Source organism: Cydia strobilella, chromosome 1, assembly GCF_947568885.1.
Source record: "Cydia strobilella chromosome 1, ilCydStro3.1, whole genome shotgun sequence".
NCBI classification, from domain to species: domain Eukaryota; kingdom Metazoa; phylum Arthropoda; class Insecta; order Lepidoptera; family Tortricidae; genus Cydia; species Cydia strobilella.
Window position 1 is genome coordinate 18,979,882 of NC_086041.1, and position 25,575 is coordinate 19,005,456.

At 36.0% G+C, this 25,575-nt stretch overlaps 1 protein-coding gene across 1 annotated transcript in view; it reads right to left on the reverse strand.

Annotated features, from left to right (window-relative positions):
- The window catches only part of LOC134746303 (uncharacterized), a 54,395-nt gene that overhangs the window by 7,991 nt on the left and 20,829 nt on the right, over window positions 1–25,575 (reverse strand). The gene's annotated exons all lie outside the window — the stretch shown is intronic.

Here is a 25,575-nt window from a genome sequence, read left to right on the forward strand (position 1 = left end):
AGTTAGGTACGTGATTAAGAGACTAGTGGACGACCGCTTCTTCATACAATCGTAGACCCCATTTTCCTCTCAAGATATTGATATTATGGAAAACGTTTTTACACGATTATATTTTTTGATTATTATAAGTTAGGAGCGAATACAAATTTCATAAAAAAAATTAAAATCTAACATTTATAATAACTTAAAACTCTAAAAAATCAAATGAAAGGACAGAGCTCTAGTTAATATACATCAAATTGTGTAAAAATATTTTATACTAGCTGTTGCCCGCGACTTCGTACGCGTGGATTTGTATGTTGGTGGTTGAATTCTATTCTACATGAGCATAATATAGAACATTATGCAGCAAAAGATATCAGTAGGGACGGTTAATCATTTGTTAATAATTATACAACGCATGAAATTTGTCTTTCACAAACTACGAAGTTTCAAGACCCTAACTGAAAAAAAATTGTTCCCGATATAATCCCTCTCGACCCTCTTAGAAGATTTACAAGTCCACTATTTAAAAAAAAATTCTAAACTTTTCAAAAACGGTTAAGCTAGGAACTTGAAACTTGGTAAAAAGGGCATTATATTAAAATAGACGAAAACTAAGTAATCAGTTTTCGTCTATTTTAATATAATGCCCTTTTTGCCAAGTTTCAAGTTCCTAGCTTAAAAGAAAATTTGTACCACATATAAACTTACATCCCCTTTTTAACCCCTTTAGGGGTTGAATTTTCAAGAACGTTGAAATAACTTTTCTTGTATTCTAATAATATGCCTTTATACAAAGATTCAAGTCCCACACTCACAAAAATATCTGATCTCCATACAAACTTTCAACCCCTTTTTCACCGCCTTGGGGGATGAATTTTTAAAAACACTGAAATGAGTTTTCTTGTTTTTTTATTATAATTAATAAACATTTATATATTAAAATTTGAACCCCAAGACAAACTTTCATCCCCTTCAATGAATGAATTTCCAAAAACGTCAATTTTACTTTTTTATGTAATCGGCTATTATGCCTTTCTAGGAAGTTTCAAAGTATTTGTAATGGATTAAAACTTTCAACCCTTTTTTAACCTATATAGGGGTTGAATTTTTAAAAACGCTGAAATTACTTTTCTTGTATTTTAATAATATGCCTTTATACGAAGTTTCAAGTCCCGCACTAAAAAAAAATTATGATCTCCATACAAACTTTCAACCCCTTTTTCACCACCTTAGGGGATGAATTTTGAAAAACCCCTTCTTAGTGGATACTAACGTCATAAAAGCTATCTATTGTGAAAAATTCAGCTCTCTAGGTCCAACGGTTTGGGCTGGGCGTTGATTTAAGTGAGTCAGTCAGTTAGTCAGGACTGTTACGTTTATATATATAGAAGATATAGATAAAGTTAATATCCAGAGAGGAAACTGGGGAGAGAGGAGAAGGGTCGCGCGATCTTCCTTCTTGTCGTGGCGCCGTCATTGTACATTATGATAAAATGCGTAACCGGTTGAACCTTATAATCGCGGCAGTAATGTGCAAACAACGCTACTCATTTTCAAGAATTCTCTCGATTTTCAACAATTCTCAAGTTTGTTTTAATTTTATTTGAATGTGTTTATTAAGCACTATTTTCATGATTTTTTCATATTTTTTGGGTCGATGGTTCAAATGTTAGAAGGACAAACCCTTTTTAGGGTTCCGTAGCCAAATGGCAAAAAACGGAACTCTTATAGATTCGTCATGTCTGTCTGTCTGTCTGTCTGTCCGTCCGTATGTCACAGCCACTTTTTAGGGTTCCGTACCCAAAGGGTAAAAACGGGACCCTATTACTAAGACTCCGCTGTCCGTCTGTCCGTCCGTCTGTCCGTCTGTCTGTCTGTCACCAGGCTGTATCTCATGAACCGTGATAGCTAGACAGTTGAAATTTTCACAGATGATTTATAGACCTGTACCAATAACTTCTGAGGTTATAAGAATATTAATGTTGCTTATTTTTTATATATAGTTTCCAGACCATATACTAAACCTAAAAAATATATTTTGTGTCATCCTAGGTATTTGCTTAGGTAGAAATTTAGGTATTTCTTTTTTCAATCAGCATTCTGTAAAAAAAAAATTAGAGACGAAATCCTTTGTTTCCCTGTAAAGGCAAAGTGGCTTCCGACGTACACACGCATTTTGTGTCATTTTCATCCACGGGTATAATGGCATTTAATAAATACCTAATATTGATCCTAAAACGCCTAAAAAAATATTAGAGTCGGTAAGTGAAGTGTTGTACTTTACAGAATATTGTTATACGTTATTCAAACAAATCTGTGTCAAATTCATCCACCGCTTTTATTTAAAAAAAATTTTTTTCTAATTAACACCCTGTATCTGCCACAAAAAAAAAATCATATTATTAAGTTTACGTCTACAATATTATAATACCACATTGAGACATCATTCATAATTTGGGTCATTTTGATCCACGGTTTTTTTACTATCTGGCAAAATAAAACTCAATTGAGCAAGAAGGGCGTGCGCGGGGAAGGGTACCTACGCGGGTGGGGTGCTTATTATACTTACCGCAATATCAGCTTGCGACTGAGATCTTAATACTATCTCCTTTACCCTTGTTAAGACCAACCAAGAGTGAAAGAGATGGCATTATGAGCTGTCTCGCCACTTAGTTTTGCGATACAGTGTATTTATTTCATTCGGAGGCATAATTACATTGTCTTATCAATCTTACCGTAGTAGGTATATAAATATAATTAAAAATAAACTGTAGGCTGCACTCCTCATACTGACCAACATTTGTGACGTTCCTAATCAAAAGGTACCACTTTCACTGACAGGTTATTTGTATAAAGATATAATCAAATTTCGTCTTTATGGTAAACGACAAAGTGGTACCTACCTTTTGATTGAGAATGTCACATCAGCGACTTAAATTACTTTTGTTTCGATTTTTAGTAGACTTTTTAAGTTTATTTTAAGACGCAATTTATTGTGATTTTTGTTATGTTTAAGCGTGGCAAGCAACATTAATTACATTGATGATGATGTTCATTAAATACAATATTTTTTCATACTATACTGAACTGTCACCCTATACATGAGAATGAACAGCGCCCTCTTGACAATGATCATATATTACTGGTCAGGCTTTAATATGTGTCATAATTTAGTAAAGTCCCCTTTGTGGATTCTAAGTTTCCGAGTTACAGCAGTTTAGTGAAAGCGTTTTTTTTTTAAATATAAATTAAGGGTTGAATAAAGAGGAAAGAAAATTTGATTATTTTTGCGCTACGACGCACGGTTTAGGAGATACAGCCCTATAAAGTTTTTTTTATTTATTTTTTCTTTTTTTCTTTTTTACATTGTGTTTTTTGTATATTACTTTGGGGTTTCATAAAGGGGAACGAAAATTTAATTATTTTTGCGCTACGACGCACGGTTTAGGAGATCAAGCCCTATAAAAAAAATTCTCTTTTTTTTGCGTTTTTTTTGTATAAATTAATGGTTACATAAAGGGGACCGAAAAGTTGATTATTTTTGCGCTACGACGCACGGTTTAGGAGATACAGCCCTATATAGATTTTTTTCTTTTTCTTTTTTACGTTTTTAAATCTTAATTAAGGGCTTCTTAAGGGGAACGAAAATTTGATTATTTTTTGCTACCATGCACGGTTTAGGAGATACATCCCTAAAGTTTTTTTTGTTGTTTTTTTTTTTCTTTTTTTGTCATTGCGTTTTTTGTTATTACTTTGGGGTTTCATTAAAGGGAACGAAAATTTTATTATTTTTGCGCTACGACACACGGTTTAGGAGATACAGCCCTAAAATGATTTTTTTCTCTTTTTCTTTTTTGCGTTTTTAAATCTTAATTAGGGGCTTCTTAAAGGGGAACGGATATTGATTATTTTTGCGCTACGATGCACGGTTTAGAAGATACAGCCCTATAAAGTTTTTTTGTTATTATTTTTTTCTTTTTTTTTCTTGTGTTTTTATATATTATTTTGGAGCTTCATAAAGGGGAACGAAAATTTTATTATTTTTGCGCTACGACGCATGGTTTAGGAGATACAGCCCTATAAAGATTTTTTTTTTAAATTTTGCGTTTTTTTAAATATAAATTATGGGTTGCATAAAGGGGAACGAAAATTTTATTGTTTTTGCGGTACCACGCACGGTTTAGGAGATACAGCTCTATAAAGTTTTTTTTCCTGGTTTTTTGTTTTTTTTTTTTTAAGTATTAATTACGGGTTTCTTAAGGGGAACGAAAATTTGATTATTTTTGTGCTACGATGCACGGTTTAGGAGATGCAGCCCTATAAAGATTTTTTTGTTGTTTTTTTTTTTCATTGTGTTTTTTGTACATTACTTTGGGGTTCCGTATAGGGGAACGAAAAGTTTGTTATTTTTGCGCTACCACGCACGGTTTAGGAGATATAGCTCTATAAAGATTTTTTCCTGTTTTTTTTTAAAGTATTAATTAAGGGTTTCTTAAAGGGGAACGAAAAATTGATTATTTTTGCGCTACGATGCACGATTTAGGAGATGCAGCCCTATAAAGATTTTTTTGTTTTTTTTTTCATTGTGTTTTTTGTATATTAGTTTGGGGTTCCACAAAGGGGAACGAAGATTTGATTATTTTTGCGCTACGACGGTTTAGGAGATACAGCCCTATAAAGTTTTTTTTGTTTTTTTTTTTCATTGTGTTTTTTGTATATTACTTTGGGGTTCCGTAAAGGGGAAGGAAAATTTTATTATTTTTGAGCTACGACGCACGGTTTAGGAGATACAGCCCTAAAATGATTTTTTCCTCTTTTTCTTTTTTGCGTTTTTCAATCTTAATTAGGGGTTTCTTAAAGGGTTTTTTTTTTAATTATTTTTGCGCTACGATGCACGGTGTAGGAGATACAGCCCTATAAAGTTTTTTGTTATTTTTTTTAGTATATTACTTTGGGGCTTCATAAAGGGGAACGAAATTTTTATTATTTTTGCGCTACGACGCATGGTTTAAGAGATACAGCCCTATAATGATTTTTTTAAATTTTTTTTGCGTTTTTTTAAAATATAAATTATGAGTTGCATAAAGGGGAACGAAACTTTTATTATTTTTGCGCCACCACGCACGGTTTAGGAGATATTATATCTATATATATATAGCTATAATAGCTCTATAAAGTTTTTTTCCTTTTTTTTTTTTTAAGTTTTAATTAAGGGTTTCTTAAGGGGAACGAAAATTTGATTATTTTTGTGCTACGATGCACGGTTTAGGAGATGCAGCCCTATAAAGATTTTTTGTTGTTTTTTTTCATTGTGTTTTTTGTATATTACTTTGGGGTTCCGTATAGGGGAACGAAAATTTTGTTATTTTTGCGCTACCACGCACGGTTTAGGAGATATAGCTCTATAAAGATTTTTTCCTGTTTTTTTTTTGTTTTTTTTTTTTTTTTTTAAGTATTAATTAAGGGTTTCTTAAAGGGGAACGAAACATTGACTAGTTTTGCGCTACGATGCACGATTTAGGAGATGCAGCCCTATAAAGTTTTTTTTTTTTGTTTTTTTTTTCATTGTGTTTTTTGTATATAAGTTAGGGGTTCCATAAAGGGGAACGAAAATTTGATTATTTTTGCGCTACGACGGTTTAGGAGATACAGCCCTAAAAAGTTTTTTTTTAGTTTTTTTTTAATTGCGTTTTTTTTAAATATAAATTAATGGTTACATAAACGGGACCGAAACGTTTATTTTTGCGCTACGACGCACGGTTTAGGAGATACAGCCCTATAAAGATTTTTTCCTCTTTTTTTTCTTTTTTGCGTTTTTAAATCTTAATTAGGGGCTTCTTAAAGGGGAGCGAAAATTTGATTATTTTTGCGCTACGATGCACGATTTAGGAGATACAGCTAATACAGCCCTATAAAGATTTTGTTTCTTTTTTTCATTGTATTTTTCATGTATTACTTTTAGGTTACATAAAGGGGAACGTAAATTTTATTATTTTTGCGCTACGACGCATGGTTTAGGAGATACAGTCCTATATTTTTTTTACAATGCATGTGCTCGAAAAGTGCGTTTCCTACGGAGCCATATCGTGCGGAAAGTACTGCTTTTCCGCACTAGTGCTTTTTGTTTTCAAATTTTTTTTTACAGTACATATGGTGCTACTTTCTCGCACTAGTGCGGAAAAGAGCACTTACCGTGCATATGTCGAAAGTTTAAAGGGCCATATGTACTGTAAAACGTACGATACACGTGCGAATAGGTAATTCGCAACTCGTGTCGATTTAAAACACTCCTTTTAATAATTAAACTTATTTGCCATGATATGTTTTTTTATTTACTCGCACAATGCATAGTAAAACATTGTATGATACACGTGCGTAAAGATGATTTCCGCACTTGTTGCATAAATAGCCATTTTTTTTATCAAAGAATGAAAGAAAGTCACGGTATTAATAACCAAATTTTACTTTAGTGGTACCTTTTCCCTATCACTGTCACAAATGTATGTGGCGTTCACGTAAACGCGATATTTTTAAGATTTCCCTGCACAATGTTGCCAGCTTGCTCGCAAATCAAACATGTACTTACAGTTCTGTTGCATAATGGTGACATTGTACAATATCTATAAGTTTTAAATAGGTAAAAGATAATTCGACGCATTCTTTGCTTGCTTGTTGCTTGTTGTTGTGTTGTTTGCGTAACTTCTTTGAATAAGTTGCGTTAATTTGGCGCACAGGCGAAGTAAACATGCGTTGCGTACGGCAAGGTCACGCCACGGCCCCACCCTGCACGGCCTCCGTTGCCCATTCAGACCGCCCGCTAGCTTCGTTTGAACGCAAATAATATTTTTGTAATATTTGTTTATGCAGTGGATGCAAGTGACACAAATTCATACATCTTATTTATCCCGCATTACAAATTAATAAGATGTAAACTCTAGTATCTTTAATATTCTTTTGTAACGGTGACAGCCTGTTACGACAAAATCATCAAATATCTTATGAAGCTATGCCTTAATAAGACACAAAATCATTTAATGGACCTATTTAAACGATTAAATTCGACCTAAGTAATTTTTTTTAACTAATTTTTTTTTGTGTCATTTAGAATATTATGACATAGTATCAGATTGCAGTGGACGTAATTGACACAAACTATGTTTTCACACTAAAAACACTATCCTAAATGCAACACAGTTACATGTTTTCTCTCGAATATTTTTTTCTCCAAAATAATTCAAAATAAAAAATAATTACCACAAAATAACAAATTACTAGAAAAGCAAATTATATATATGACACAAAACAAAATGTAAGATTTACATCTTAACAAAGTATTCATAAGCGAAAACAGAATTGACTTTAATATTTTTATAACCTAGGGGTCAAAATATAGCCAGCGGTACAGGTCTATTATTTCTGTTGCCGCTATAACAACAAATACTAAAAACAAAATAATATAAATATTTGAATGGGGCTCCCATACAACAAACGTGATTTTTTTGCTGTTTTTTTCCGTATCGGTACGGAACCCTTCGTGCGCGAGTCCGACTCGCACTTGGCCGGTTTTTTTCTGAAACTATAAGAACTATACTCATGAAATAAAACTATGAAAACGGATTATTTCGCGTATATTGAATTTATAATACATCCCGACGTTTCGAACTCTTTACAGCGTTCGTGGTCAACGGGTGACTGAGGAAAAATTACAAAATGCAAAAATACCCACATACTAAAATAATGAACAATCATAGACTACAAACTTTAAGGCTGGTTGTACATGCAAAATCGGTTCATAAGGCTAGTTATACACTATAATTATTTTTCAAGTAAAGATATATATATATACGCGATAAAAAAAAAAAAAAAAAAAAATAAAAAAAAAATAAAAAAAAAAAAAATAACGCGAAATAATCCGTTTTCATAGTTTTATTTCATGAGTAACTATCGCGGTAACCGAAGACAATATTAAGAACTATACTGTTGAAACTTGGTAGGTAGATGTATTCTGTGAACCGCATTAAGATTTTCACACAAAAATAGAAAAAAAAAACTATAAATTTTTATAATACTTGGAACTGAAACTTAAAATATTTTTTTTTTCATCAAACCCATACGTGTGGGGTATCTATGGATAGGTCTTCAAAAATGATATTGAGGTTTCTAATATCATTTTTTTCTAAACTGAATAGTTTGCGCGAGAGACACTTCCAAAATGGTAAAATGTGTGTCCCCCCCTGTAACTTCTAAAATAAGAGAATGATAAAACTAAAAAAACTATATGATGTACATTACCATGCAAACTTTCAGCGAAAATTGGTTTGAACGAGATCTAGTAAGTAGTTTTTTTTAATACGTCATAAATCGTAAACCGCAATTTACCTTTCACTCAAGTTTTACATAAAAAATACATTGTTTAAATTGTGTAATGTACAGAACCCTCGGTGCGCGAGTCCGACTCGCACTTGGCCGGTTTTTTTCTGAAACTATATAAGAACTATACTGTTGAAACTTGGTAGGTAGATGTATTCTGTGAACCGCATTAAGATTTTCACACAAAAATAGAAAAAAAAAACTATAAATTTTTATAATACTTGGAACTGAAACTCAAAAAATTTTTTTTTTTCAAACCCATACGTGTGGGGTATGTATGGATAGGTCTTCAAAAATGATATTGAGGTTTCTAATATCATTTTTTTTCTAAACTGAATAGTTTGCGCGAGAGACACTTCCAAAGTGGTAAAATTTGCCGTTTGCCGAGCGATGAATACGCTCAATAAGCTCGGTGCTGTGCAACACTCCTGCGATCTGTTTGCGGACGGCTGGAAGGTTATTGAGAGGGATTGTTTAAAAATATGCGAGTCACTGACCTAATTATTGAAATGATTTAATGTATCTTTGACATGATCTTTATGTACTCAGTCCATAAATTTATTATTATTGTTTATTTTATTTTATTATTATTATTATTTATAATCGAACCTAGATATGTAATGACTTAGGCTAGTACTGTAAAATTGCATTTTGTTTTAAATAAATTGAAATTTAAATTGAAAATGTGTGTACCTTTCACTCACGTTTCACATAAAAAATACATTGTTAAAATTATGTAATGTACGGAACCCTCGGTGTGCGAGTCCGACTCGCACTTGGCCGGTTTTTTTTCTTTCCAAATGATATAGGGTAGAAACTATAAAAAAATTGTCACACAAAATGTTGTTCTAAAACCCCTGTTTATTTTCAAAGACCTTATATATAGGTCACCTATCCAACGACATCTCTCACATCATCGGGTTAAAACGAAAAAAAATCCTCACATACATTTTGTTTCTTTCGAGGCGATTATTTCCAAAAATATTAACTTTATTAAAAAATGTTCGATTAAAACCCCTGTTCATTTTAAAAGACCTGTCCAACGACATCCCACACCATAGGGTTAAAACAAAAAAAAACTTCACACATTTTGTTTCTTGCAGTGATTATTTCCGAAAATATTCAATATATCAAAAAATATATATATATATCAAAATATGCGAGTCACTGACCTAATTATTGAAATGATTTAATGTATCTTTGACATGATCTTTATGTACTCAGTCCATAAATTTATTATTATTGTTTATTTTATTTTATTATTATTATTATTTATAATCGAACCTAGATATGTAATGACTTAGGCTAGTACTGTAAAATTGCATTTTGTTTTAAATAAATTGAAATAAATTGAAATTTAAATTGAAAATGTGTGTACCTTTCACTCACGTTTCACATAAAAAATACATTGTTAAAATTATGTAATGTACGGAACCCTCGGTGTGCGAGTCCGACTCGCACTTGGCCGGTTTTTTTTCTTTCCAAATGATATAGGGTAGAAACTATAAAAAAATTGTCACACAAAATGTTGTTCTAAAACCCCTGTTTATTTTCAAAGACCTTATATATAGGTCACCTATCCAACGACATCTCTCACATCATCGGGTTAAAACGAAAAAAAATCCTCACATACATTTTGTTTCTTTCGAGGCGATTATTTCCAAAAATATTAACTTTATTAAAAAATGTTCGATTAAAACCCCTGTTCATTTTAAAAGACCTGTCCAACGACATCCCACACCATAGGGTTAAAACAAAAAAAAACTTCACACATTTTGTTTCTTGCAGTGATTATTTCCGAAAATATTCAATATATCAAAAAAAGGTTTTTTTAAAACCCTATATGTTCAATTAGGCTGGCGTCCATTAAAGTCGAATCGCGTCGAATCGAGCCACGTTGAATCGAGTCGCATTTTTTCCGTGTGCGTTCATCACAAACGAATCGAAGCGAGTCGAAGTCACGGGCGCCTGTGCTGAGGTCGTGCTTGTACAGTTTGTCGGTGATGGATAGTTCGGACGAAGAAATAGAATAGAATAGAATAATGTTTATTCAGGCAACACATCATTAGTTACATTACAAAATGCATTTAAACAAACATGTGAAAGAAGAAGTATACAAAACACAGATAAAGACAAAGATGTGAGGCTGAAATGGTCTCCACTCAGCATTGCAGTTGGCACGACTAGCGTTGTCAACGGTGCAGGTTTTCTGCGGAGCCAGCGAGGTGTGCAGTGCGGCGCGGGCACAGATTAATAAATAGTTGGCGCGGGGCAGCACACTACGCGATTAAACTTGTGTGTCAGAATAAATAATATGTTTTAGATAGGAATAATATAATAACAATTTGTAATAATATTATAATGTTTTACTTTATATCATCCTATGTAAAAATGAACATGGACGAAATAAAGATATATGAATATGAGCTACCAATACTTATTGTTAATATACAAGAATATCATACATATAATTTTATTATTTGGTGGTTAACTAATAGAAATCGGCTTTGGGGTTAAAGAATTGGAGCTAATACCGATATTTTAGAGACTGATCCCTTTAGGCAGCAACACCTTGTTGAGCCAATAGGTGTTTTTTTTAGTTTGGACTTGAATCCACTAACAGTAAAATAATGCTCTCCCAAATTGGTGGCGGAAGATTATTCCAGCACTTCGTGGCAGCATTGCGAAAACTGCCACGAAATGCTGCGGTGTTGTGCCTTGGGCAAATCAGTCGGGAATTACGCCTGATACGACGCTGATAGAAAGCCACCTTATCATGCAAATATGTGGGTTTTTTACTATTGCAGATACCAAATAAAAGCGTGGCAAAATGTAGGGTACGTCGACCATTCATATTTAAAAGTTTGTTAAAGTTTAGATGCGGAGTAATATGGGATCGAGGGGGTATTGGGAAGCAGAAACGTGTGCAGGCATTTTGCAGCGGTTGTACGACTTTCTTGGTACGAGAGAGTAGGCAGTCACCATATACTGTATCCGCGTAATCGAGTTTGGACAGGATGAGTGTGTCGCACAATTCCACACGCATATCTACACTGAGATAATTACGAACTTTGTAAAGGACTGTTAGTCTATAGAAACAGTTTCTTACAATTTCTAAGATGTGGTTTTCAAAGTGGAGAGAGCTATTCATAAGCAGGCCAAGGTTGCGGGCTTCCGAAACCATTTCCACATAAATGCAACCTAAACTCAAAAACGAAACCACCCATTATCACTCATCCGCTACCCCGCGTCCACTGAGGCGCGCCGAGTCGAGTCGAAACGCGTAGCCGCAGAAATTCGCCTGACGAGCAATGCGCGCGGTAGATTCGAATCGGCGCCCCGCGGCTCTTCGTCATGGACGCAGTTGCATAGAAAATATAGGAGGCGAATTATTGCGATTCCATTCGATTCGCCTCGGCGAGTCTAGTGGACGTCAAACGACATCCCGCAACATAGGTATGAAAAGAAAAAAATAATGTGTGTATTTTTTTTTCGCTTCAACCCTATGGTGTAAGCCGAAATAAATTTTGGCTGTTTCATACATTTTGGCTGGTCCATTTTCTATGGGAGGGTAAACATTTTTTCGCGATTTCGTGGTTGGTCCCATAGTAAAAGTTGCTCAGTATAATCCCAAAACCTCCCTGGCAACGGGAATGCACATATTTTTTGGCCATTCTGTATATGATAATAATTGTGTGTATAGAAATTTTTGACACGCTCTTTGTTCTCATGTATGTGATAGTTGCGTTTATAGATATTTTTGGCACGCATTTTGTTCTCATGTATGTGATGGTTGCGTGTATAGATATTTATGCCCCCCTATTTGCCTACATATATTTAACTCACATAGTCCATTTATTTATGGCCATGTGTCAGTCTAGATGTTTTTCACCCTTTAAATGCTTATTTATTTATTTATTTTATTTAAGTTCCACTCAGATTTTGTGACGGGTCGAAGCTAGCGCAACATATTATTTAATCTAGGTATATATATTACGCGAGGCCGATTTTTGTTCATCCCACCAGATCTACAGTTATGGTCCGATTTTAATAAATTATATGTCATTTGATTCGTCTCATGCTACAGATTTGCAATAAGCTCTTAGTTTTTTGATTTTTTGCCGAAAAAGTACTAAAAAGTTAATTTGAAAAAATGTACCACGTGACCTTTGTTCTGACTTGAGATTGAATTGAACTCAAACCTATATCCAATGTTGTAAGGTATTCAATCCATTTAAATATTTGTTTTGAGACTGTAACATGCATACACCACACTAAAAATTATATTAAAACACCATAAAATTTTATTATTGTGTTTGATAACATGTCAGACATGTGTCATCCACATCGTACTCATCAAGATGACACATGTTAATTTTATTGTTGCTTTGGCACATAGAGGTAGGATCCTATAGAAGTGGCTTACCGCGTGTGCCCGTGAGGGACAGGATTTGTAGCCCGCCAGCCCACCAAACCATACAAAACGGTGGGGAAAAGCATCTATATTTACTTCAAAAAGCACGTACGGCAAGGTTTGTTCTTATGAGGGTGTTAAATGATGTCGGATCTTTAAGGTAAACGGTCAGCCAATGGGGTTGGCACCTGTCAAAGGTTTGCAGAGATGGCGCCATCATAGCTTGCCCCTTTTTCTATGAGATTTGGCTTAAAGGGCTGGCATCCAGGGAATTTAAAAAAACAAAAATTTGTCTCAATTGTAGGGATTGACAGGGAAAGCTATGCTGGCGCCCTCTGCTAATTATGTCGACCGGCCAACCCCATTTTCCGCATCGGTCCGCGCCCTTGGTGCGGTGCGGCGTATGTGCGATCGTATGTAAAAGCCGTAACAGACTACCGCACCGCACCGCGATCTTGGTGCGCCACACCCATAAATGAGAGCGAGAAAGAGAATATTTCGAAAAGCCGTATTGGTGCGGTCAAAATCTCTTACTCGCTCTCACTTATAGCTGCGTCCTTAACGTATGTACAGTGACAACCTTGCACACTATCGATACGTGCGCCGCACCGCACCAAGGCCGCGGTGAGGTGTAGTAGTCTCTAACGGCTTTTACGATAGTCTGTTAAATACGGCTATAATAGTCCTTTCTCGCTCTAACTTAAAGCTGCGTCCTTAACGTACGTACGGTGACCACCTTGCGCACTATCGATACGTGCGTCGCATCGCACCAAGGTCGCGGTGAGGTGTGATAGTCTCTAACGGCTTTTACGATAGTCTATTAAATACGGCTATAAAGCGGCTAACACATTACCGCACCGCACCAAGGTCATTGTGTGACTTACTTATGGGTAAGTAAGACCGAGAAAGCAATATCACTTTCTCGCTCTTACTTATAGGTGCATCGCACAATGACCGGTGCGGTGCGGTAATGTGTTAGGCGCTTAAGGTGGGGGCCGTACGCCGAGAGCGAGAAAGAGATATTTTGACGATACCAAGGTCGCGGTCCAGTCGTTGTACAGACTTTCAAAAAACTAAATTTAAAAAAACTAAATTAGGTTCAAGGACTCTTTGATAGAGAAAGATAGTCTTATTGCGATTCCTATAAGAGGAAAGAGAAAATAGTGCCATGCTTTATTTTCATCACCGACTGGGCATTTTTTCATGGTCGGGTTTGCTATGATGGCATAACCCGACTATGAAAAAATGCCGAATGAAATGGAGGCGATGGCGAAATACCGAAACTTATAAGAGTGAAAGAGTAAAAACCGGCCAAGTGCGAGTCGGACTCGCCCACCGAGGGTTCCGTACTTTTTAGTATTTGTTGTTGTAGCGGTTCGTGAGATACAGCCTGGTGACAGACAGACGGACAGCGGAGTCTTAGTAATAGGGTCCCGTTTTTACCCTTTGGGTACGGAACCCTAAAAAGGATTATGCTGCCATACATGAAACTGTCAATACATGAATATGTCTTTCTCTTACCCCTGGTCCATGGAGACTATATAAAGGAGCCAAATCTCTATGTACGAAAAGTGTCCATCAAAAAACAGTAATTAGGCGGCGCCACCATACACCGAAATACTACTAAAAACAACCTACGTAATTTGGTCGGGTTATTTGTTGCCTTATATGGTTCATGTTATACACATGTTCCAGAGCCTAACTATCGACACCGGAGAGATTAGGAACTATTATTTAAAGCTGAAAGCGGTCACTTTTGCAACAATTCTGCTTCTCCTTTCTATACCATCCATACCCTGGTCCCTCGGTTTCATGGTTATAACTACGTGTATATACTATGTCTATTATTAGGTCAGAGGGTCTACCGCGAAAACCGAAATTCGCAAATTGCGGGGATCTTTCTCTTTTACTCCAATGAAGGCGTAATTAGAGTGACAGAGAAAGATGCCCGCAATTTGAACTTCGATTTTCGCGGTATAGCCCAGACACGGAATGTCACGGAATGTTTGTAAAATGTTTGTAAACTTCAGTCTCATGAATAATAGGAAAAAGAGAATTAAATATAAATTATACTCTAGCCCTATGAAATTTTAGGCATGCGAGCCAAATGACAAGAAGGCATCTTATCCACGAAATCTTGATTTACCGTATCATATCGCGGTCGCGTATCATGATTTTTAGTTTAGAAAGATGCGAAAAGATAGACAATAATTATGTCTTTTTTGCATCAAAACTAACTATCACAAAACATGCTGGTAGGTGCTACGCGACCGAAATATAATACGCTAAAATTATACAAACGTGTCGCCATTTTATAAGAAATAATTATGTGTAAGATTTCATATTCTGTGGGTATAGTCAGCATCAAATAGATAGTGACAGCCAGTGATTCATCTGAAGATGTCACATTTCCTGATTTCATTAAGCGTTCAGTCTTAGGCTGCCTGTCCACAGGAGCGGAGCGAGGTGGCGGAGCGATGAGCGAGGAAAAAATCCACCGACTGAATGGCATAAAATCTCCGCTCTGAAATTTTAATGAAATTCTATTGCTGGATTTTATCCCCGCTTACCGCTCCGCTTCAGTGGACAGGCAACCTAACTTTTAGAACCATACTCTAGCGGCGTTTTGACGCCGCAACAGGTCTCTAGTTATAACCTATTTGTACTCGGCACATACTGTTAAATGGTACTATACCTACAAACAGCAACACTCCTAACTGTCCATTGGTGGACCTTATTATAAAAGGCATAAGGTCCACCAATGCACAGTTAACAGTGTGGGCGATGGTACTAAAAAAAGTGACGTACTCAGAAAGTGACCTACTCAGAAAGTGACATACTCAGAAAGTGACGTACTCCATAAGTGACCTACTCAGAAAGTGACGTACTCCGAAAGTGACATACTCAGAAAATGACGTACTCCGAAAGTGACGTACTCCGCCCGAACCATATTTTAATATACCTACATTATTGTGATAAATTACTCATTTGCTATATCTATGTTATTGTTACTAGATTTTGTTATAAAATTCAACATGTGTCATCATTCCTATAATCATAATAACATAATTAGTTAGGGCGAGCGAAGCGAGTCCAATCACTATTCGACAATCTATGCATTCTTGTGGTACACTTTACAGAAAAACTATAGCACTGTTAGCTTTGATATTTAACATAGTCATTTAAATTAATGTCTAGATGTGTTATCAAACATAAAAATATCATCTTAAAAACATAAAAAAATAGAATAAAGGAATAACACTTTGTATGACTACTAACGCCATCTGTTAGAAAAATAATGAATTAACATTCGTACCTACTAATGTTAATTCTTTATTTTTCTAACAGATGGCGTTAGTATTAAGAAAACTGAACAAGTGCGAGTCGGACTCGCGCACCGAGGGTTCCGTACTTTTTAGTATTTGTTGTTATAGCTGCGACAGAACTACATCACCTGTGAAAATTTCAACGGTTCATGAGATACAGCCTGGTGACAGACAGACAAACGGACGGACAGAGGAGCCTTAGTAATAGGGTCCCGTTTTTACCCTTTGGTTACGGAACCCTAAAAAAGGCAAGGACAAAATAAAATCTGTAACAGACAGGCGTACCGGACAGCGACCGTGGTCCGGTCACTATATTTCTTTCTAGCTCTCAGCTGCGTCCTTAGAGTCCGCAGCAAGCTCGGTTCTCCATACAAACGTAGTTACGCTCTCATTTTAAAATGACTAGCTAGATTGCTCTGAAACTTTGTACTTACAATAGGATATGCCTGTAATTAGTTTATGTAGCTTCGGATACCATAGTTAAAAAAATACAGCGAATTTTTTTTTTTTACAAAACTTGTTTTTGCTCTATTTCATTTGTTTTATAAGCTGGAGCTATATTAACTATAGTTTGTCAAAGGACTGTCTCATTTCAAACATAGACAGAGAGAATTATACTATCTTTGTCTTACACTAGTACTAGCACCAACTATAATTACACGCATAGATATACCTTATGTCATTGTATGTGTCAAGTTTCGTTACGATTCAACACGTAGTTTTAAAATGAGAACGAAACTCCGTTTGTATGGGAAGGTGAAATTCGGCCGAACTTGCTGTCTCTATCACTCTTCCATATTAGTGCGACAGTAAGAGCTGCGTTTCCTTCGCTACGTATCGGAAACGATAGGCATGCGGGTTACGCACCCTGGTTACAATAATAAACAAATCGTTAAATATTTAAATGTGAAGTTAAAGGCGTTATAATTTTTTGGCGTGAAATAGAAAAACTTTCTATTGGAGCGTCAGTCATCATGAGGTACCTATCTATAAGTACCTTTAACAGAAGCATAGAAAACTGCTGTCTAAACGCGAAATACTTAAGGCATAACTTGGTGAAAACATGAAAAATTTAAATTATGCTCTCAGCCACCGCGGAACAATGGTTCTGGACACTTAGAAGGTTGCGTGGAGCCGAAGCCAACACGTAGATGCCCTTCTGACACTTACACCGAGCGATTGCTGGCAAAGTGGTACCTTTTGATTGAGAACGCCACAAATATTTATTTTATTCTGTTTTTATTAATATTTGTTGTTATAGCGGCAACAGAAATACATCATCTGTAAAAAAAACAACTGTCTAGCTATCATGGTTCATGAGATACAGCCTGGTGAGAGACGGACAGACAGACAGATAGACCGTTTTTACCCTTTGGGTACGGAACCCTACAAAGGGAAAACTCAACGTCGTCTTCGCGCCGTCGTATCAGGCTGACAAGGAGAAGGCAGAAAACCGACATGCATGGAAATCGCTTCACCGACAAGAGTCTAACTCTTAAATATATGATCATGAGGAAGAAAAACTCCGCGAGCCCTTAAAAAGCTCTGCTTTTTGCTAGTTATATTACTGGGAAGGCTTACAGACCAAAATTTATGGAACGTCAAACTTAAGCAGCTCTATGACTCTTGTTTATGGTAAAGCCTGACCAGAAATATAGTATGATCATGCGCCATGTTGCGGAATTTCATTGGAACTAATTTCTTACACTGGCAATATTTATAATGATAGGTTGTCACTGTTGTCAGTGCTCAGTGTCATTGTGGCGGTTTACTTGAATAATGCTTGAGTGTTGAATATTAAATAATAAATGACAAAAATGCACAAAACTATACATAGTTAGGAGCGGAACATTGTTAATAATGTAAATACTAAATGACTGGTAGAGAATGCCTATAATGGCATTAAGTCCGCCTGTTGTACACATTTTATGTGCAATAAAGTTTAAATTAATTAAATAATAAACTGCTGGAAAATAACAGTTCGGGAAATTAAACTATTTCGTTACGAAACATTTCCATATTATCATCAGAGCTGACAGGTAAACAAATCAAAATGTCATTATAGTCTGGTTACTACGACTTAGTTATTGTAGTGTTATGTCAAGCGTGGAAAGACTGGAAACACAGTAACAAAAAATTAGTTTGAGTGAAAAATATTTTCTATCATCATCATGGTGGCCTTTTGGTGATCCAATCTTGGATGTAGGGCTCTTCCCAGAATGGAGTAACATGATAGACGAAGTATTTTTTCAACTATAGAGCTGAGCTGAGCTGAGCTGATGGTGTGGCTAATAGTAATCACACCATCTGGTATGTTACGACTAAATTAAATACATATATGTAAATTTATTTAAATTTCTAGGTAAATCGGAGGCATCGATTACGCGGCTTACGAAAGGAGATACACCTCCTGAGGTTTTATACAAACCAAAAATAAAAAAGAAGATGCAATTAGACGATTTTGACCTATGTGTGATACGTAAGAAAATACATGCATTTTATACGGCAAAAAGAAGTACCGACTATTAAAAAACAGTGTAGACACCAAATAAATGGGTTCTGATTTTTATTAAGGTGAACAAAAGTAGATGTAAGTCAAACGAGTTGCCAATCCACATTGTTCAGACTATACTGAACTGTTGCCATATAAATGAGAATAATAGCGCCCTCTTGACAATGATCATATATTCCTGGTCAGGCTTTAAAATGTTGCCAGTGTTTAAAAACGGATGTTAAAGTCTATCAAGCCATTTCCGTCAGGCAAATTTAACAGGCGCGAAAGGTAATCGTCTCATTGAAAATTTTAACTTCGCGCCTTTGGCTACTGACAAACTTATTTGATAAATACTTATTTTATATGATTTATGAGAGGCAACTCCCACTAAGGGCGTTTACCTATTTGTGAGTTTATCACAAATATTTGTTTCTGAATTATTTTGCTGTTGCTTTTACTATTATTCAACTATCAATGAAGATTTCCCAAGTCTTACGGTTTTTTATACAATACATTTATTTTTAGGCATATGCAAAGGGAGCAATACCAGGTCAGTAAACTATTAAGACCAGCTATAAGACACCTATAATTAGCTGCCACAGGTACTTGGCATATATTTATTTACCCCTCACTAGTTAAAATCTATAAACTAATGGCGTTGTACATAAACGTAAATATATCTGTTTTAATCTGTCATTTTGACTTATGTATAGTATTTAAAGAGATTAAAAATAAAAAAAACTAATTTAGGCTGGTATAAAGTTTTATGAATAAATGGGGGTAGATATATGGCCAATTATTATGTGATATTTAATTTAACCTTTTGGTAAACATACCTAATAAAAGTAATAAATTAAATGATGACTTATATTAATAAGGTATGTTTAGGAGCCTGATAAGTCGTGCGACTTGTGGGCTTAATGATACTTAAGTAGGTAAATATGATTGCCTAATCCATGTTTGCACTTCTATAATAAAAAATGCTTCTATAATAAAGAGTAATTTTCCGAGTGCCTACTCAGAATTGATAAACATTTAAGTACATTTTTGACTAACTTGTTTATTTACCGCAAGACAATCTGGGGGCACGGCAGTGCCCCCGCCAAGACGAGCAAAGCGAAGCGCAAGGGCACTACCTACCTTTTCTCGAAGCACTTCGTCGTTTTTTTGAACCCTCATAACTTGGGTTTGGATTACACCAGATAAACAAAATTCTCGGGATATGATGTCAATAGTGGACTTATTAAGCATTAGTATTTTATACAATCGTGATATAATAGAGAGCTTTTCAGTCGAGTACCGTGTTTAAGCAACGAAGCTTGCTGAGTTGCTGAAGTTAAGGTACGAGATTGAAAAGCTTAATTATATCACTATTGTATACAATACTTTTTCTACAAGACAAAAAAATAATACTTTGAACTAGTAGAATCATATAGGTAAACAAACCAAAAGTATACAGCTAAGATACGCGAGCTACCGCAGGCCACGATACCTTCATACTCGTACGCGCCCCGGCCGCTGGGCCCGGCGCCCACGGCGGGTTGGTCAACGACACCTCCTCGTAACTCATGAGGCCCTTGTACCTGCTCCTTGCGAAATTCAATTTTAAGACAGTTTTTTTCTCGATTTTGGCCACCGTAGCCTATGGAGACTAACAAGCAACGCTAAGCGGTTTTCGTAGGGTATGGATGTTGCTATATGAAGGGTGTCACATGCGCGTTTCTGACTTATGAAGCAATTGTTTCTACTACAATATAAAATAAAATGTTTTTGTTGGCCACATCACATCACATCATCACACATCACAAAGCTGATGCGACGCAGCAGCGTGTTTAAGTAGGTTATTAATTTGCATTGAATCGAGTCTCCTTAAACAAGAAATATTTTATCGAAATGTATGAAGTTCTATTTTCAAAATTTTTATAATTGACTAAACCGTATCGATAAAATTCTTATGCTTGAGTCGGAAGTGCCATAGACTATCCAACGTTGAAAAGAGTAAGGTGTAGTGTTGCATATGAAGTTGTAATACACAGATTATACTCGACGAGTAGAAAAAAAAATCAATTGTATAGCTCTTATACTTTAGATTTTATTCATATCTAAAAAAATCCCGATTTCGTCACTCACTCACTCACTCATCAAAACCTTTAGGGTACTTCCTAAAGTCCTAGGAAGCTGAAATTTGGTATGTAAGATAGTCTTAGTACACAAACAACAAAAAAATTCAAAAAAATAAAATTTTTAGCCCCTAAGGGGGTGAAAAGGGGGGTGGAATTTTGTATGGAAAGTCAATAACCGCTATACCGATTTAGTTTAAATTTGGTATGTAGATAGTTTTTGTTATGAAGAATGATATAGAATAGTTTTCAACCCCAACATCACCCTGTAAGGGTAAAAAGGGGGTGGAAAAGGGCGTAATCAGTAAAAAGCAGATTGTATAAAAGATGCCCCCAGATATGAAATTTCAGGATTTTTAATAGTAAATTACCCCTAACCCTTTAAATTAGGAGATGGAAGATTGTCATAAGCATCTTACAAAAAGAAGTGAAATCCCATCAAAAATATTTCATGTAAAATGTTGCCAAGACGAAACCATAAGGCTCGCACTGCCAAAAAGTTATCAGATCTTTTGTAGAGCCAAGCTTCTAACTCTACAGGCCCTAACTTCGCAAACTCTACACCTTAGTTAAAATATGTGGCTTGGCCGTTTTGTTACAAAATAATTTATAGTGAATACATTTTACACCTTACGCCCATGTGACAGTAGCGAGGCTTTTCCGTAAACCGGTTATTTCCAAACTTAAAAAAAATACATTAAGCGATACTAACTATAATATTTATTAGTGTATAGAAGTCATTTATCTGACCATCCGTTGCTGTTTGCTCTTGGTGCTGTGTCGTAAGACTCGTAAGTGTACGAGTATGTGTGTTGTGATCAATAGGTATCAGAGCGTGTAGCCAACGTGCCAATCGTTAACGCTGTAAAGCCTAGTTCATATAGAATTGGCACATAATTAGTTGTTTTTTTTTTTCATGGCGGAAAAAAATTGACAATTACAGTTCAATCACCAACCTTCAAAGTATTCATGGTGAAAATATTATTTTGCTAGCTTTATGCATTTTATAGTTTTCGACCGTGTAAATGGAGAAAAAGAGAATGATCGTGCACAAATACCTCACAAATTCTTACTGGTGCGGGACGAAGACAGCAAAGTCGCTTAAGATGCTAAAAACTAGTGTCTGTAGGGTCATAAAACGTTGCAAGGAGACTCTATCCGCCAACAGGAAGATACAAACTAATCGGAGGCCTGGTACAAGTAATAAGATTTTGAAAAAAAGGGGTAAGGTCAGTCAAACAAAATCCAGGACTGCCTGATTACGATTTATCACGAAAATTCATAGAATGTCGTAGTACTGTAAAGATGATTCGCCTCAGAGGTGGCTATTAAGAGCTTTCGAGCAATTAAACATTCAAATTGGACTGTTAAATAGAACCAACAAGCTAAAACACGAGCTCGACTATTGTGCGACCGAGTTTTGACAAAATTCGAAGGTTGCTTGTTGTTGGACGACGAGACGTATGTAAAACTCGATTTTAATCAACTACTCGGTTCGAAGTTTTATATTGCCGATAGTAGAGGAAATGTTCCCGAAAAATATAAGTTCGTGAAACTTGACAAGTTCGCAAAAAAATATATGATAAGATTAGATGACAAGGAATTTGAAGTTGCGCCCTTAAGACGAAAAGTTTTATTACATCGTCAACAATGAAGTCGGACTTTTATATTAAAGAGTGCTTAGAGAAATGAGTTTTGCCATTTATTAGAAACCGATAACAGTCCCGTGAAATATTGGCCTGATTTAGCCAGCTGCCACTACTCAAAAAAAGTTTTGGCATGGTATACATATAATCAGGTTGATACATACCCCGCGAGATGAATCCTCCGAATTGTCCCCAATTTCGATCTATCGAAAACTACTGGGCAATTAAACATGACTAGTCAAATTGTCAAGGATATCAATTCGCTGTGATCTACATGGGATCAAGAATGTCGAAAAAAATGTTGTGCAGAATATGATGGGGTCCATTACGAAAAAAGTTCGTAATTATTTACATAACAAAGATTTTTTATTTATTTATGCATATTTAAAAGCTAAATACATTACTACTTAAAATTCACCCGTCATAACTTTTTTATATCGCTTGCTTAAAAAAATATAATTTTTTTAGTGCGTACCAATTCTATATGAACTATGCTTTAGCGTATCGTAGTCATCTCTCTCTATCACTCTTCCCCACTAGTGCGACAGTGACAGTTGCGTTTCGTTCGCTACGGAGCGTTAACAATTGCAGGTTGGCTACGCACCCTGGTTGAATTAGATACCTACCTATTGATCACAACACACATACTAGTTGGTGTGTCTGTTTAGTGTTTTTGAAATAACTCAGTATAGGTATATAACTTAAAATGACAAGGAGGAAAAACAAAAACGGCCAAGTGCGAGTCGGACTCGCGCACCGAGGGTTCCGTACTTTTTAATATTTATTATAGCGGCAACGGAAATACATCATTTGTGAAAATTAAACAGTTCATGAGCTGGTGGCAGACAGACAAACGGACGGACAGAGGAGTCTTATTAATAAAAAAGGCAAGGACAAAATAAGCTGTAACAGGCGTACCGGACAGCGACCGTAGTCCGGTCAGTATATTTCTTTCTAGCTCTCAGCTGCGTCCTTAAGGTGGGTCCACACTTGTGACAATTTACCGAACATTATCCCGTGACCGTATCAGAAACACGTGTCAGTACCATTAAGAGTCCGCACTGTCCGCAGCAAGCTCGGTTCTCCATACAAAAGTAGTTACGCTCTCATTTTTAAACTACTAGCTAGATTGCTCTGAAACTTTGTACTTACTATAGGTAAGTTACTCTATGCTATAGGATATGCCTGTAATTAGTTTATGTAGCTTCGGATACCATACTTAGTTAAAAAAATACAGCAAATTAGTTTTTTTTACAAAACTAGTTTATGCTCTATTTCGTTTGTTTTATTAGCTGGAGCTATATTAACTATAGTTTGTCAAAGGACTGTCTCATTTCAAACATAGACAGAGTTAATCATACTATCTTTTGCATTAAAACAAATACTGTGCACAACACGTATAATTTGATAAGCACTTCCGAAAGTCACTAAAAAAATCTACACATGGAATTAAAAAAAATAATGTAACCAAAACAAATTGTTTTTCTGACGGTCCGCTTTCCGCACTGGCGTGAACTGGTGTACGTGCGAAAGATTACGGCGTATAAATTTAGCTGTAGAATGAAAGAAATGGATTAATGAGATGGAGATTATGGACGATAATGGCTGTTTCAACGGGTGATAGGTACCTAAATTTATTGCCGAATATTAGTTTCGCCTGACAATTAGGGGCAATTAGAATTTTAAAAATAATGCCTTAAATAAATGCGGAATACGGATAACAGCGGCTTTACAGAATTAAAAGAAATATTGCACAAAAAATAACAATGAACCGGGATAAAAGATAACAATTAAACGGGAACCGATTCCAATACGTTAAAAAAATATTCAAGCTCCGTAGATGATGACAATTTGTTCGGCCAACCGAAGCTGTACCGTGACCTTTCGAACCGCGCTGTATGCGGGCTCGTGTCCTCCGTGGGTCTGATAGTTCCTTTCCAAAGCAAACGTTCGGCCAACCAACGCTATCGAACCACGCAGTATGCGGGCTCGTCTCCTCCGTGGGTCTGATACCTGACCGCTGACTGATGGGGTCGACGACCATCCACTGCCGACTGCACGTCGGCGGCTGCGCCTGTCGTTGATACGGCCACCACGCACCACCGGAGCACTGCTCCACGGTGGCTTTAAAAAGGTCCTGTTGCAGGCAACTGCGGCCAACAAGGCCGCGGAACGACGGGAAGTATATAAAGCGCACTTGAAGTTGTTATTAGCAACCTCAGAAGAAAACGTTCCTCTTCAAGCTTAAAAGGTTAACTTTGACGAAAAAAACCAGGAAAAAATCTAATATATCACAAACAGATCTTTACACGTCAATCCCAAAATCCATCTGAAGTACCCCGAAGAAAACAAATTTCTCTTTCCGAATCAGAATTGAAATTCAAAATTCAACGCAATTGTAACCTGCCAATCTCGAAAATATCATCGTCCAAAAAAGGTTCCATGTGTTTCTTTAAACCGCCATCTAACCGTAATTGCGTGAATCAATTCACACTATACGACACGACTAAACAAACAAGCAAACTAGACATGACTGACAAGCAAGTAGTTTCCAAAACAAAACGACAGATGTAGCGTCATGCTACACTTTGTCTTACACTAGTACTAGGACCTTATGTCATTGTATGTGCCAAGTTTCATTACAGTTCAACACGTAGTTTTACAATGAGAACGAAACTCCGTTTGAATGGGAAGGTGAAATTCGGCCGAACTTGCTGTCTCTCTATCACTCTTCCATATTAGTGCGACAGTAAGAGCTGCGTTTCCTTCGCTAGGTATCGGAAACGATAGGCATGCGGGCTACGCACCCTGGTTACAATAATAAACAAAATCGTTGAATATTTAAATGTGATGTTAAAGGCGTTATAATTTTTTGGCATGAAATAGAAAAACTATTCTATTGGAGCGTCAGTCATCATGAGGTACCTATCTATAAGTACCTTTAACAGAAGCATAGAAAACTGCTGTCTAAACGCGAATTATACTTACAGCATAACTTGGTGAAAACATGAAAAATTTAAATTATATTATTGCTTTCACCCATCGCATCACACTTAGGAGGCTTGCGTGGAGCCGAAGCCAACACGTAGAGGCCCTTTTGACACGTACACCGAGCGGTTGCTGGCAAAGTGGTACCTTTTGATTGAGAACGCCACAAATATTTATTTTATTTTGTTTTTAGTATTTGTTGTTATAGCGGCATAGCTGTCTGTTCATGACG